Source organism: Amphiprion ocellaris, chromosome 8 (genome assembly GCF_022539595.1).
Source record: "Amphiprion ocellaris isolate individual 3 ecotype Okinawa chromosome 8, ASM2253959v1, whole genome shotgun sequence".
Classification (NCBI taxonomy): domain Eukaryota; kingdom Metazoa; phylum Chordata; class Actinopteri; family Pomacentridae; genus Amphiprion; species Amphiprion ocellaris.
The window spans coordinates 9,454,346-9,466,965 of NC_072773.1; the positions used below are offsets into that span (position 1 = coordinate 9,454,346).

Below are 12,620 nucleotides of genomic sequence, written 5' to 3' on the forward strand. Positions count from 1 at the left end.
TACAATTTGATTTACCACCTGTGGAGCTACATCCACACCACAAACCTCAAGTGCGCAGGGAAGATATCATTTGATCAACAGTACTGAACGTATCTGTGGGGTCTTTCATCTTGTGTGATCTTCTGGATTAGGGCTGGAGTCTATTCCAGCTGATTTAGAGCAATGATAGGGTTACAGGTCACCAGTCTATCACTGGGCTATATATACAGACAAACAAGCACATTCACATTCTTACCTATAGACAATTTAGAATCACCAATTATCCTAGTATGTTTTTGGACGGTGTTAAGAAGCCAGAGGACACATGGGTGGGTTTTTTCACTGGCATGGTTGAGAACAAACTCCACAATGTAAGGCCCCAGACTTTCTAACTGTGTGGCGATGGTGCCAGCCACTGCACCACCATGCTGCTCAAGCCCTAATTTATTATATCCTATTTTATCTTATCTGTCCAAACATCATTATTACTATTACTATTAGACCTATTGTACTAATCATATTGTTTAGCCCTTTGAGCTAAACTGTCTGTATCTGCTGCATGTGAGTTTATATACTGTTTGTATCAACAACACATTCAGAAAATGGGTATGTCTGAAAGCCCAAATCACAACTAAATTAGGAAACAGCACATAAAGATGGTGTATGTAACTCTGTTTTTGAGGCTGGTATGATTGTGGACAAACAAACCTCCAGGAAGTACAGTGATGAACAGGCACAGAGCAAGAGGAGACATGAGAATATATGGATATTTAACATATTTGCAATGACATATACTTCTGTAACCTTCCTGTGTGTCGGTCAGTACAAATCACACTGAGCAGCCAAGCATAGGCCAAACACATATATCCTTAAATTCAAGTGGAGATACCAAAGTTTGCAGATTTATCCAATAAAATGTGTGGAAATTTGTAGAATTCTACAAGAACAATAATGCAGAGTAATGCTACAAGAAATACAAAAAATTCTAAATGTATCCATTATGTCTTCTTAAATCTGGGGTAACTTTTGTATAATAATGCCTAATAATTCTACAATAATCCACTTGATGCCCCCATTAGGGTTGCATAATTATGACAAAATGATAACCACAACTGTTTTGATCAATATTGAGAGCACGGTTATTTATTTAGAGACAAAATAGTTATTTTGCACTGTCACATTTGAATAAATAGAGTTGTGGTTTCACTTTCATGCTGTGTTATATTCAACTCAGTTCAATTTTATTCATATAGCGCCAATTACAATTCAGATTGTCTCAAGACGCTTTACAGAACCCATATGGCCTAAATATTGTACAAACTATAACCTAAAATAAGATTATTCATCAACTGCATCTCCTGTAGGCAAAATATCAATAACACAATTTCCAAAACACCTCATTTGCTGAACTTGTCCTTGTAAATAGTTGCTACAATTTACAAATGTTCTCTAACACCTTACATACGGACTACATTACACAGCATCTCGGCAGCTGTGCACAGAGAAGCCTTTAGTCTCCACTCAGTTTCTGTAGCAGCAGCAGTTCTGACAGGTGTGTGACAAAAATGATTCTGTATAGAGTGAAAAAAGATGTTCTAATATCAGATTCATCTCAATTGAACCAAGTGATGTTATCTGCAAGGGCTGTTTTCAGTTCAGTTAATGTTCATTTAATTACACGGCCCGAGCAACCACAATGCTGTTTCCATAGCCAGAATGGGCTGATGAAATACAAATTTTGTAGTTTTAAGGGTTGTGAAAATCAACTGTTACATGAAAAAAAAAACATTGGATTTTAAAACAGGGCTTAAGATAGTAACATGATGGAGTTCATATAGGAACCACCTTGGAGGCTTCATCATTTTTAACTGTGCCTCAGTGGTCTATACTACCAAACACACATGTAATTCATCAGAGTATCACAGAGTCATTGTTATACAGATATCCTGGGGCATCTAGCCATGTGGGAGTCCCTGCACTTTGCTGTTTAGCAGCATTTCCCAGCCATGCTTCTATTCCTGCTGAGAGAGAAGACACATATGACAGGTTCAGTGCTGTTTGGTGGTTGTGTATGTGTGTGGGTGCACATGACTCCTCCGTGAAATAAAATAAATAAATAAATAAATAAAAATACACACACACACACACACACACACACACACACACACACACATATATATAAAATAAGAAATAAAATGCTGCTGGCAGTGCGTTTAATTTAGAAATGATTTTAATTTAAAATGCATAATTAACAAAATTAAAACAAACAGCTTCTTAAAAATAACATTCCTATAATGTAAATGTAGTTATATAAGGATTTTTATGTAGAGTCTGGACTGTTTCATGATTAGTAGAGGCTCTTCACTGTTTCTCTCAGGCTGGAAGCCAGATTTTTTATTTGCCATCAAGAGAGACTGGCTTCTAATGCAATGGTGAATTGCTGGAGGGTTGCAAAGTTTTCTCAGTTTTTCACAGTCAAAGAGTGTTATTTTATGGCACTGCTAACAGTGATGAACCAGTAAATGTCTGAAAATTTCTTGTAAGATCTTGTTCTTCCTAAAAGTGATTTCTATTCTTTGCCAGAAACCTGTTCTCAAGAGAAAATCTGCAGTCCAGCATTTGGTCAAAATATGGGGCAGCTGGTATTTTTGGTCTGAGACGAATTCCAACAAAACCAAATCCTGATTCTATAGCATAGAATAATATCTTAGACAACTGTAGGTGTGAAAATTGGTGGTGGACAAGGCAAGGTCCACAAAGAACTGCTTTTCCCAATTTTGTGTGAACAAACTTGAATGAGCCCTAACCTCTTCTACAAGCCTTAGGACAAACATGAGCAGTGAAGGACCTCACTGATGCTTATTTGAGTCTAAATGGGAGCAAATCCTTGCAGCAGGTTCCACAACTGGTGGAATGACATTCTTACTGGCTTGCCTTTCTGTCTATTGATGTATTGTCTTAAGTAACCATGAGTTTATCAGTATTCTCAGTTGATCTACTCAGCTGTTGTTAAATTGCTTTATTTTATTATTTTTGGGCCTTATTTGACAGGGTAAGTTGAGAGGCAGACAGGAAAGTAGGGAAGAAGAATAGGGGGAAGACCTGCAGCAAAGGTCCGTGAGCTGGCATTGAATCCAGTCCACTGCAATGGGGGATTTTGGCCCCTGTTTATGGGTCGCCCGCTCATCCAGTTCTGCTATCTGGGAGCCTGCTAAATTGCTTTATTAACAGATAAATTAATTATGTGATTGTCTCCTGACAATCAGCTTAGTTAGCAAATGCTGCTACAACAATCTTTACAAGGAGTGCATTGGACTCCACTAGCGTTACTGTAAAGAAGCCAAAGTAAACAGTCTCTGCCAGAAAAAAGACCTCCATCACCATGGATATGAATACTTTCTGTAGTTCTGTGTGTCTGCTGCTAACATTTCTTTATTAAGCAACATTTCAATCAACTCTTCTGTGAAGAATGCAGGAGACATTTTAATGACATGAACACGAACTCTATCTCTTCTGTGACAGCATTGTTACATGACAGCTCGATAAAGTAATGCTACCATCCTTGTAGCAACACTTTAGGGTGACTGCAGCAGTGTATGTGGGGTTTTTGTACACTGGGAGACTCACTTCACATGATAAACACACTAGTCTACCTCACCATCTTCTTTAAAGGGGACGTGTAGTCAGGCTGTAGATGTATAACCTCACTGTTAGAATACATAATCCATCCATCCTGGAATCTATCCTCCCCGTCATAGGATGAAGTCAGGGGACACCCTAGACAGGTCACCAGTCTATCGTAGGGCCACACAGAGAGACAAACAATCACACTCACATTCACACCTATAGACAATTCAGAATCATCAATTAACCTCAGCATGTTTTTGGACGGGCTGCACAGTGGCGTAGTGGTTAGCACTTTCGCCTTGCAGCAAGAAGATCCCTGGTTCGCGTCCCGGCTTTCCCGGGATCTTTCTGCATGGAGTTGCGTGGGTTTTCTCCGGGTACTCCGGCTTCCTCCCACAGTCCAAAAATATGCTGAGGTTAATTGATCATTCTAAATTGCCCGTAGGTGTGAATGTGAGAATGATTGTTTGTCTCTATATGTAGCCCTGTGACAGACTGGCGACCTGTCTAGGGTGTCCCCTGCCTTCGCCTGAGTCAGCTGGGATAGACTCCAGCCCCCCCCCCCCCCCCCCCCCGCGACCCTAGTGAGGATTAAGCGGTGTATAGATGATGGATGGATGGATGTTTTTGGACTGTGGGAGGAAGCCAGAGAACCCGGAGAAAACCCATACATGCACATGGAGAACACGCAAACTCCATGTAGAAAGTTCCCAGGAACAGGCCAGGAGGTGAACCCGGGATGGTCTGTCCAAGGCGACAGTGCTAACTGCCGAGTCACTGTGCAGTGGATAGAAAACATAGTAACTGTATTAATTCATATAATTATTGAGAGTTTGTTTACTTCAGCAGAAAGGGATGGGCAGTGGCAGAGGAAGTATTCATTTGCTTAAGTAGTACTTAAGAAGTACTAATACCATCCTGTCAGAGTCCTACATTAAAAATGTGACTTAAAGTAAAACATTGAAGTATAAAATATACCATGACATTCAAAGTTAACATACTCAGTGTCGAAAAATATTTCCTATGACTGTTGTACAACACAATCACTACATTATTGTCACTGATAGATTAATGTAGAAGCAGAATTTTACTATTGCTCTTATTGCCTGCCCCGTCACACAAACAATACACAGCTCTATATGTTTATGTGTCACATATGGCTGGAATGTTAGCATGTCCACATACTAGTAGTTCTTTAGTGTGTAACTTTATTGAAGTCATGGAGCAACCTGAAACAGTAAATAATGTCACAAGTTTTAGAACATTTTAATAGTGCAGGCCCAGATTGATGTGCCAGCAAGCAGGGAGTTCATCCATGTTGTCTAATTTTGGAGGTCCAACTGAAAGTAAGTCTGAAATGTGACTATTATTCCCCATGATGAATGTCTGAAAAAGTTTGCCAATGTGGAGGTTTTCTTACTTGTTTTATCATTTACCTGCTCATGTTTGATCCAAGGATTCCAAGGTGTAAAAAACTGGAACTGCTGAGTCCTTTTAAGCGTATTTTAAAGCGCTGTATGGCCTGATACTTTTAGTCATGTCACAGGCAGCAATGATCTTGATAGTTCACCTTTCCTGCTTCCACTCTCCATTAATTCACACACACTGCCTCCTTATTTTTTTTTTTTTAAATTTTTTTATTTTTTACATATTCAGTTATTTTAGATTATTCTAACAGTATGGACTTATACTGACAAAATACGCCTTTAAAGTCAAGTTTAAAGTATATTCATTAATAAATATTTAATATTTAATAGCTCCTCTGAGTTGTTGTTGTTGGTTGTTTTGAGTTTAATCAAACATGAGTCAAATTTGCAATGACAGACATCAAGCTGTTTAATTTTTCCTCTATTGACAGCAATCCTCTCTTGATGATTTTCAGCACATGTAAAGTTTTTGTGACTACTTCTTAGTATGCTATTTTGATGATATTGTGAAATCTGTGCTTGTGGGCCCTGAAATTATCACTTGATACTTCACCACACAACCAGCACTTCTAAGGACATTATTCTTTATATTTTTTACTAACTTAGGGGCTGTTGTTGTTCTCTGTTGTTCATACCTGGTTCCTGCCAGAATTTCCTAACACTCATACTGTCTAGCATTACCAACACAGAGCAAGTGTTGATGCCTCATGTCAGCTAAAGTCTGTTGTTAAAAGTATTTAAAGCCCTCAGCTGAACTTCATTTCCTTATATTCAAATTGTGTTCTGGTGGAGCCCAGTTCCATGTCTTTCACTAACACAGCATTAACAACTGTGTTACAACTTTTTAAATCTGCTTTTAGATGTTGTTTTATTTGGCACTAGGATCAGTACTGTCTCCAAACTAAAAAAGTGGCAGCGTCCGATTTAGCGGTAGTAACTTTTTAAAAAAAAAATCTTCTCAGTTATCATTGTTGTTACAGTCAGCCCAAATGCTTTTCTGCTCATGAAACAGCTGGGCTGTTGTGCTCAGATTTAGTTCTCACTGTGAAATTACTGTGAATCACAATCTGGTGAATCACAATATTTGTTTCGGGAATAACAACTAGATCATTACAGGGAGTTTTACAGAGGGTTTTCAATTTTGTCTCAGAACTATGTACCTGTAGAGTTGCTATGTCTGTGCCTTTAGAAAGTAAACAAGCAGATGCAACAAAACCCCCCTTCAGGACAAAAAAGAAAGAAGCAATAGACATTACCGCTAGGATGTCCAGCTGCAAATGATCAGATTTGGGTGTGGGAAAACCAAACGTGAAGGTGTCCAGTCACCACAACAGACAAACATATGTCCTCTCTGATGCTGATGTGCATCCTCTAGGGGAATTAAACAGTTAAATCTATCCTGTTTCTGGGGGAAAAGAATCATGTTTTATAGTTTTTCAAAAACTGATTCTATAGAGTAATGAATCTCATTTGTAATACCAATAAAAAAACATCTGAAAATATTTTGAATTTGCCCACTACAGTATGAAGAAAGGTGAATTTAATTGTTCTCTGCTATTTGCTATGTGTCTGGTGGGCAGGAGGACCTTACACTGTGCGTTAATGGTCGTTAAACAGTATGTGACAATATTACTATTTGCATATTTATATGTAACCATTCAATTTTTTTAACAGGTGCCTTAATTGTGTTGGAATAACCCAGAATGTCTGAAGTGCATGAATATTTCAGTCACAAACTAATAGGTCTCTTGGTTTAAGAGTTGACTGTATGACCTGAAGTATTATGTGTCTGAAAAGCTAGCTTGTGACCATAGTGGATATTATTGCTTGGTGATTCCCATATTTAGTTTCCTTCCATATCCAGAATGCAACTGAGTGGCTTGAGGTAAAAAAAAAAAAAAAAAAACAACTTACACAAAAAAGGCAAAAAAAAGTGTTTTTGATCAAATAAAAATCAAGCTGAATTCTATGTTTTGAAATGATTAGGGCTGGATCCGAATATCCGAATATTCGGTTGTGACGCTGGTATCCGAATATTTATTTTGAGATCGATTCCCCCCCCTCATCAGACGTTGCGAACCGAACCGAATATTCGTTTGTCCGTCACCCCCCCACCCCCACGTCATTAATCGGGGCGAATATCCGGAGCCGAGAAACTGCTATTCGGGCCAGCCCTAGAAATGATCATATAACAGACATAACATAAATTCATAAGTTGAGCTACTTGCTCTCTTAGTGGATTCAGAAGCTAACTTTGACACGGTGCTGTAAAAGTCCAACTATATATTACATTTAGGTGACACATGTATTTCAATAAATCCTAAATTGCCCGTACATGTGAATGCGAGTGTGATTGTTTGTATATGGTATATGTAGCCCTGTGACAGACTGGTGACCTGTCCAAAGTGTCCCCTGCCTTCGCCCCAAGTCAGCTGGGATAGACTCTAGCCGGCCTGCAATCTTAATGAGGATCAAGCGGTGTATAGATAATGGATGGATGGATGTATTTCAGTAAGACTCTACAGACTCCAATATGTGTGATTGACCTGTAAATGAAACACAAACACCTGCTGTGCATGAGAAGAGCTGTGCAGAGTCTTCATGTTACTCAACAGTTATCATAACTGGCAGTATCCACCCGTGCTTTTGGTTGATGGTCACCAGTTAATGCAGTGGTTCTCAATTTTTTTCTGTCGGGCCCCCCTTTGGAGGGCAAAAAACTCCCCCCCCCCCCCCCCCCCCAATAACTTTGTGCGTATATATATATATACATATATATATATATATATATATATATATATATATATATATATATATATATATATATATATATATTTATTTATATAAAAATAAACTGTGAAAACATGAATATGCAGGGCTGTGTTATTTTATTTGATTCCATTTTGTTGTTTTTCACAGTAAAGATCAGGGGTGTCAAACTAATTTTAGTCCAGGGACCACATAAACCCAATCTGATCTCCAGTGGGCCCCCCCAATAAAATCACAGCATAATAACCTATAAATAACCACAGCTCCAACTTTTCCCCTTTGTTTTAGTTCAAAAAAAGTACATTCTGAAAATGTTCACATTTAATGAAGTATCTTTTTACAAAATATTATGAACCTGAAATTTCTTAAGGAAAACAAGTTCAATTTCAACAGTAGCTTATTATGCCGCAGTTCATCATTTACACATGCATTGTAACTGCCAGATAACAGTTTATCTACAAAAACAGAAAACATTCAGTCACAGGTATCTGGAACTGAACAATCTAGTATTTTACTTCATGATCAGAACAACTTGTCAAGTTCTAGAAATTATTTTAAATTTACAATTTTACAAATTTACAATTTACAGTTAATGTTGTTGTAATTTTTACCATTTGTAAAGTCGTCCCATGGGCCGAAATGGACCGTCTGGTGGGCCGGTTTTGGTCCACAGGCCGTATGTTTGACATTGGTGGTAAAAATAATCGGAGGAGATGAGCCGAGTACGTGACGTGATCGAGTACGCTGGTGTTCCGACTGCACATTAACGACGCGTTCTCCCGTTCTCAGGAGTCTGTACTTCGGAGTCTCAACGGCCAGTGCATATACCATAGATATATACAGAAGATCATTATTATTAATATTTTTTTATATCTATGGCATATACAGTCTATGGGCCAGCACAATTTCAGTATTGTACGCCGCGAAAAACAGGCCGACGTTAAAACAGTAGTTCAGCTAATTGGTTCCGTGTTGAAGGACCTTTTCCTCCCAGTCGCCCGCGCCCCCCCGACATGCCTCTGCGGCCCCCCAGGGAGGCGCGCCCCACTATTTGAGAAACACTGAGTTAATGTAAGAATTAGTAAATCCCTCAGCTTTGTTCCGATGAGAGGCAAGGCTCATTGAAAATCAGTGCAACATTGTTCTCAGTGATCACCTTCATCCAATGACGAAACATTTTTTACTTGTTGGGAGCGGATTCTTCTAGGATGACAATGTGTCTTTCCGTAGGGCATGAGGGGTCTCTAAAATTTCACCCCAGATTTTCACCCCAAATGAACATCTATGGAACTGAACAATCAGAGAATTAAGTAATATGTTTAAGAGCACTCACCACCACTAAATGAGTGAATATTTTTCAAAACAATGGTGTTCCACTGACGCCAGATGGCTGTACCAAGAAGCAAGTTTGACTTAACGAGGTTTTCTTTGTATAAGCTGGCTGGATAAAACATAAATTCCCAGTCACAGATCACAGGTATCACAATGGTTATCAGCTGTCTTTCTCAGAAACTCTGGCTTTCTGCTTCAGACTCTGGTTGTGTTAAAAGGGGTCCTCCTGGAAAAAAACGAGTCATGTGACTTCTTCTGCACACAACAGACAATTGTGTGTCACCTACTTCAGTCAACAGGTCGTTTTAATGGAGAGCTGCTGAAAATGATGCAAGAGAAAAATGCTGGTAGAAAACTGTTAATCATGTGTTAATATGCTTATTTTACTGATGAATGCAGCCGCTTATTTCTAACTGACAGCTGCACTTTAGAGCTGTTAAACTTTAAACATTATACAGTTGAAAAGGAGATTGTAGTGAAGTCCATTTTCTCTGACACTGTCCCACAATAAAAGATATCAGTTTAGTTTTTGGCCAAATCAAAGTAAAATTATTACTGCTGATTTAATTTGCTATATTGTAAAGAAATACCAATAGAATAATCAATTTGTGTTCTCTGCTTTACCAGTACTGTAAACAGACTTGGTAGCTATCAGGACCAAGTATCAAACATGCATATGCATTTTCTGCATCACCAACAGAGAGCATGTAAGTTCCTGTTGCAACCTAAACTGTGCAATACTGTATGTGCACAACTGTTCAGCTCAATAGGTTTCCAGATCTAACATATTCCCTCAGCTAAGAATCTGTATCATTTACAGAGTGTTATCAGGAAATGAACTGGGAAAAGGGAGGTGCTTCTTCCAGCCGATTCAAATCCAAAACTCTAAACATAACCTCCTTCGACAACTTTCATGACTCTGAAAACTCTGACTTCAGTCTCAACATACCTCTCTAATCCACTTATCTGGCTTTGTAGTTCAGCCTTCACTAGAGTTCCAGAGAATCAATGCCAAGGAGCACTGAAGCTGTTCAGGCAGCATGTGGTAGCCCAGTACCTTATTAAGACACAGCTGGTTTTTACTTACATTTGTCTCCTGTCTGTAGTTGTAAGAAATATGGTAAAATGCTGACTAAAATGGAAAACATTTGTTGTCAAGAAATATTAAAGCCAGCTTAGCTAGTAAAATGTTATTCAGCTGTGCTCACTTGCTGTCAGCTATGTATGCTGCACATATTCCAATACTACTTAAGAAGACTGTTTCTTTGGAATATATACACACATACAGTGCTGAACAAGTTTATTTTTGATTGAGATGCCGAATTACAGTTATTTACTTGCATTCCTGGAAAGAAAAAAATGTTTTAGTGGTTGTATGTTATTCTTAATTAATCTCTGACTTCTCAAAGAATTCCAGTGCGCTGGCTCAAATTTGGATATAAAAACATGAATTCAGTTCGAAATTCCTCATTCCTGTTCAAAATGGTGAAACATAGGGAACTCAATGAGAAAGACAGAGTCCGAATCAATGCACGTCACTTGGTCTTTGAGATATAAAGTGTGCTCACAGTGTGGTCAAGTACACGTTGGACTTGATTGCAGAGACTGGTACTTACAAAATGCGCCAAATAAGAGTCCAAACACAAAAGGTAACTGAAGCAGATGTCAGGAACCTCAAGATTTGAAGTACTAGAGACAGAAGGAAGACAACTGCTGATCTTCAGGCAGAGATTAATGCTTCTAGATCGGAATCTGAGAAAGTCTCCAGAATTACCATAAGCAGATAACTGAAGGAACAAGGCTTAAAGGACAGAATAGCTCCTAAGAAGCCATTATTAAGGCCTGTAAACATCCAGAAATGCATAAAATTTGCCAGGGAGCACAAACATTGGACTGTAGATGACTAGAAGAAGGCACTCTGAACAGATGAGTCCAAGTTTGAACTATTCAGTCAGCATAGTAATGTTTGTCCACAGAAAAGCTGGAGAGTGTTTTGATGCTAGATGGATCCACAAGGAAACACGGTGGAGATTCTATTATGGTATGAGGTTCCATTTTTGGAAATGGTATGGACAAATTAATTAAAATGCATGATATCATGAACAAGAAATTCTACCACAACATTTTGGTGCATCATCTTCTGGTTTGAACCTGATTGGCCGTGGGTTCATATACGAAGAAGGCAATTACCCCAAGCATACTTCAAAGCTGTGCAAAGACTATCTGACCAAAAAAAAAACTGGAGTACCGGAACTGATGGACTTTCCTGGGGATTTATGAAATACAAAAATATATTGCACAAAAGTTTCATCCAAAGCAAGTCTCTGAGAACAGCTAGAAACTATTTGGAGCTCAATAAGAAAAGAGACTATGGAAAAGTCCATAAAAACAATGGCAGCAAGAATGCAAGCTATTATCAGGGCTAAAGAAGGTCATACAAAACATTAAAATTTTTTGTTAATATATGGGAATAGGGACTATTTAACTGTTACAGTTTGTTATTTGCCTAATAAATAACAGTGCAATTTTTAGTTTGAAACAAGTGTTTGACAGATTTCTGAAATATTTGTGTTTTCTCGTTTTTATGACAGATGGTCTAACAAATTTGTTAAGCATTGTATGTAATAAGACCATAGTGTGTTTTGTGAATATGCCGTGCCTGTAGCAGTTTAAAGAAAGAAAGACAGCTTTGAAAGAAATTTGTGATGAGCTAGTAAACCAAATATTCAGACCCATCTGAAGCTTGAGCTTTTTGTTGCACAGGGATTACTTTTACATTGATTCAATTGATTACTTGAAACTTTGGCCACGTTTAACACCCAACATTGTAACAATTTAATTAAATATTATTTATATAGCACCAATTACAATTCAGATTGAATCAAGACGCTTTACAGGACCCAGTTGCCTGAACCACTGGAGATATGCCAGAAAAAAGGTGAAGTATAATACGTCTCCTTTGCAACTACCACATGAACTTATTCAACCTAACTTGTCCTCATTTCTCTGAGGCCTCTGTTTTGTTTGATCTTGAAAAGAGGCCAGCCTGGCCTCAGTGCCCTTTGCTGACATTTCATAGTGGAAGTCACTTATCTAAGCCAATCAATATTCAGTGTTGGGAAAAGCACAGTGCTCATTCGCCTCTGGGAGCAATGACAGAAAACATTGAGCATCAAAACAGCCCATGACCCAGTTCTTCACAGGCCTATGGTTACTGCGCCAAAGTTGGGGATTTGAATATGATAAAAAAAATGATGCATCTTAGCATTATAGAGTGCCACAGCAGTGTTATATTAATGGCCAGATTGTGTCCATTGTTTATTTCAGTTAGTGCATGAAATGACTCCATTAACATAAAATACTAGATGTATCTTTTAATTGATTTTAGCCTGTGTCTAAATAGCTAACCATTTGACTTTCTGTTCAGTGCAATCCATTATTATTGTATAAACATGGCACTGTTCCCGTTTATTTTTTTCTTTGTAG

The 12,620-nt window shown here is 38.3% G+C and overlaps 1 protein-coding gene across 3 annotated transcripts in view; it reads left to right on the forward strand.

Moving 5' to 3' along the window:
• LOC111576077 (ephrin type-B receptor 2-like) overlaps window positions 1-12,620 on the forward strand; it is a 53,348-nt gene that overhangs the window by 720 nt on the left and 40,008 nt on the right. The gene's annotated exons all lie outside the window — the stretch shown is intronic.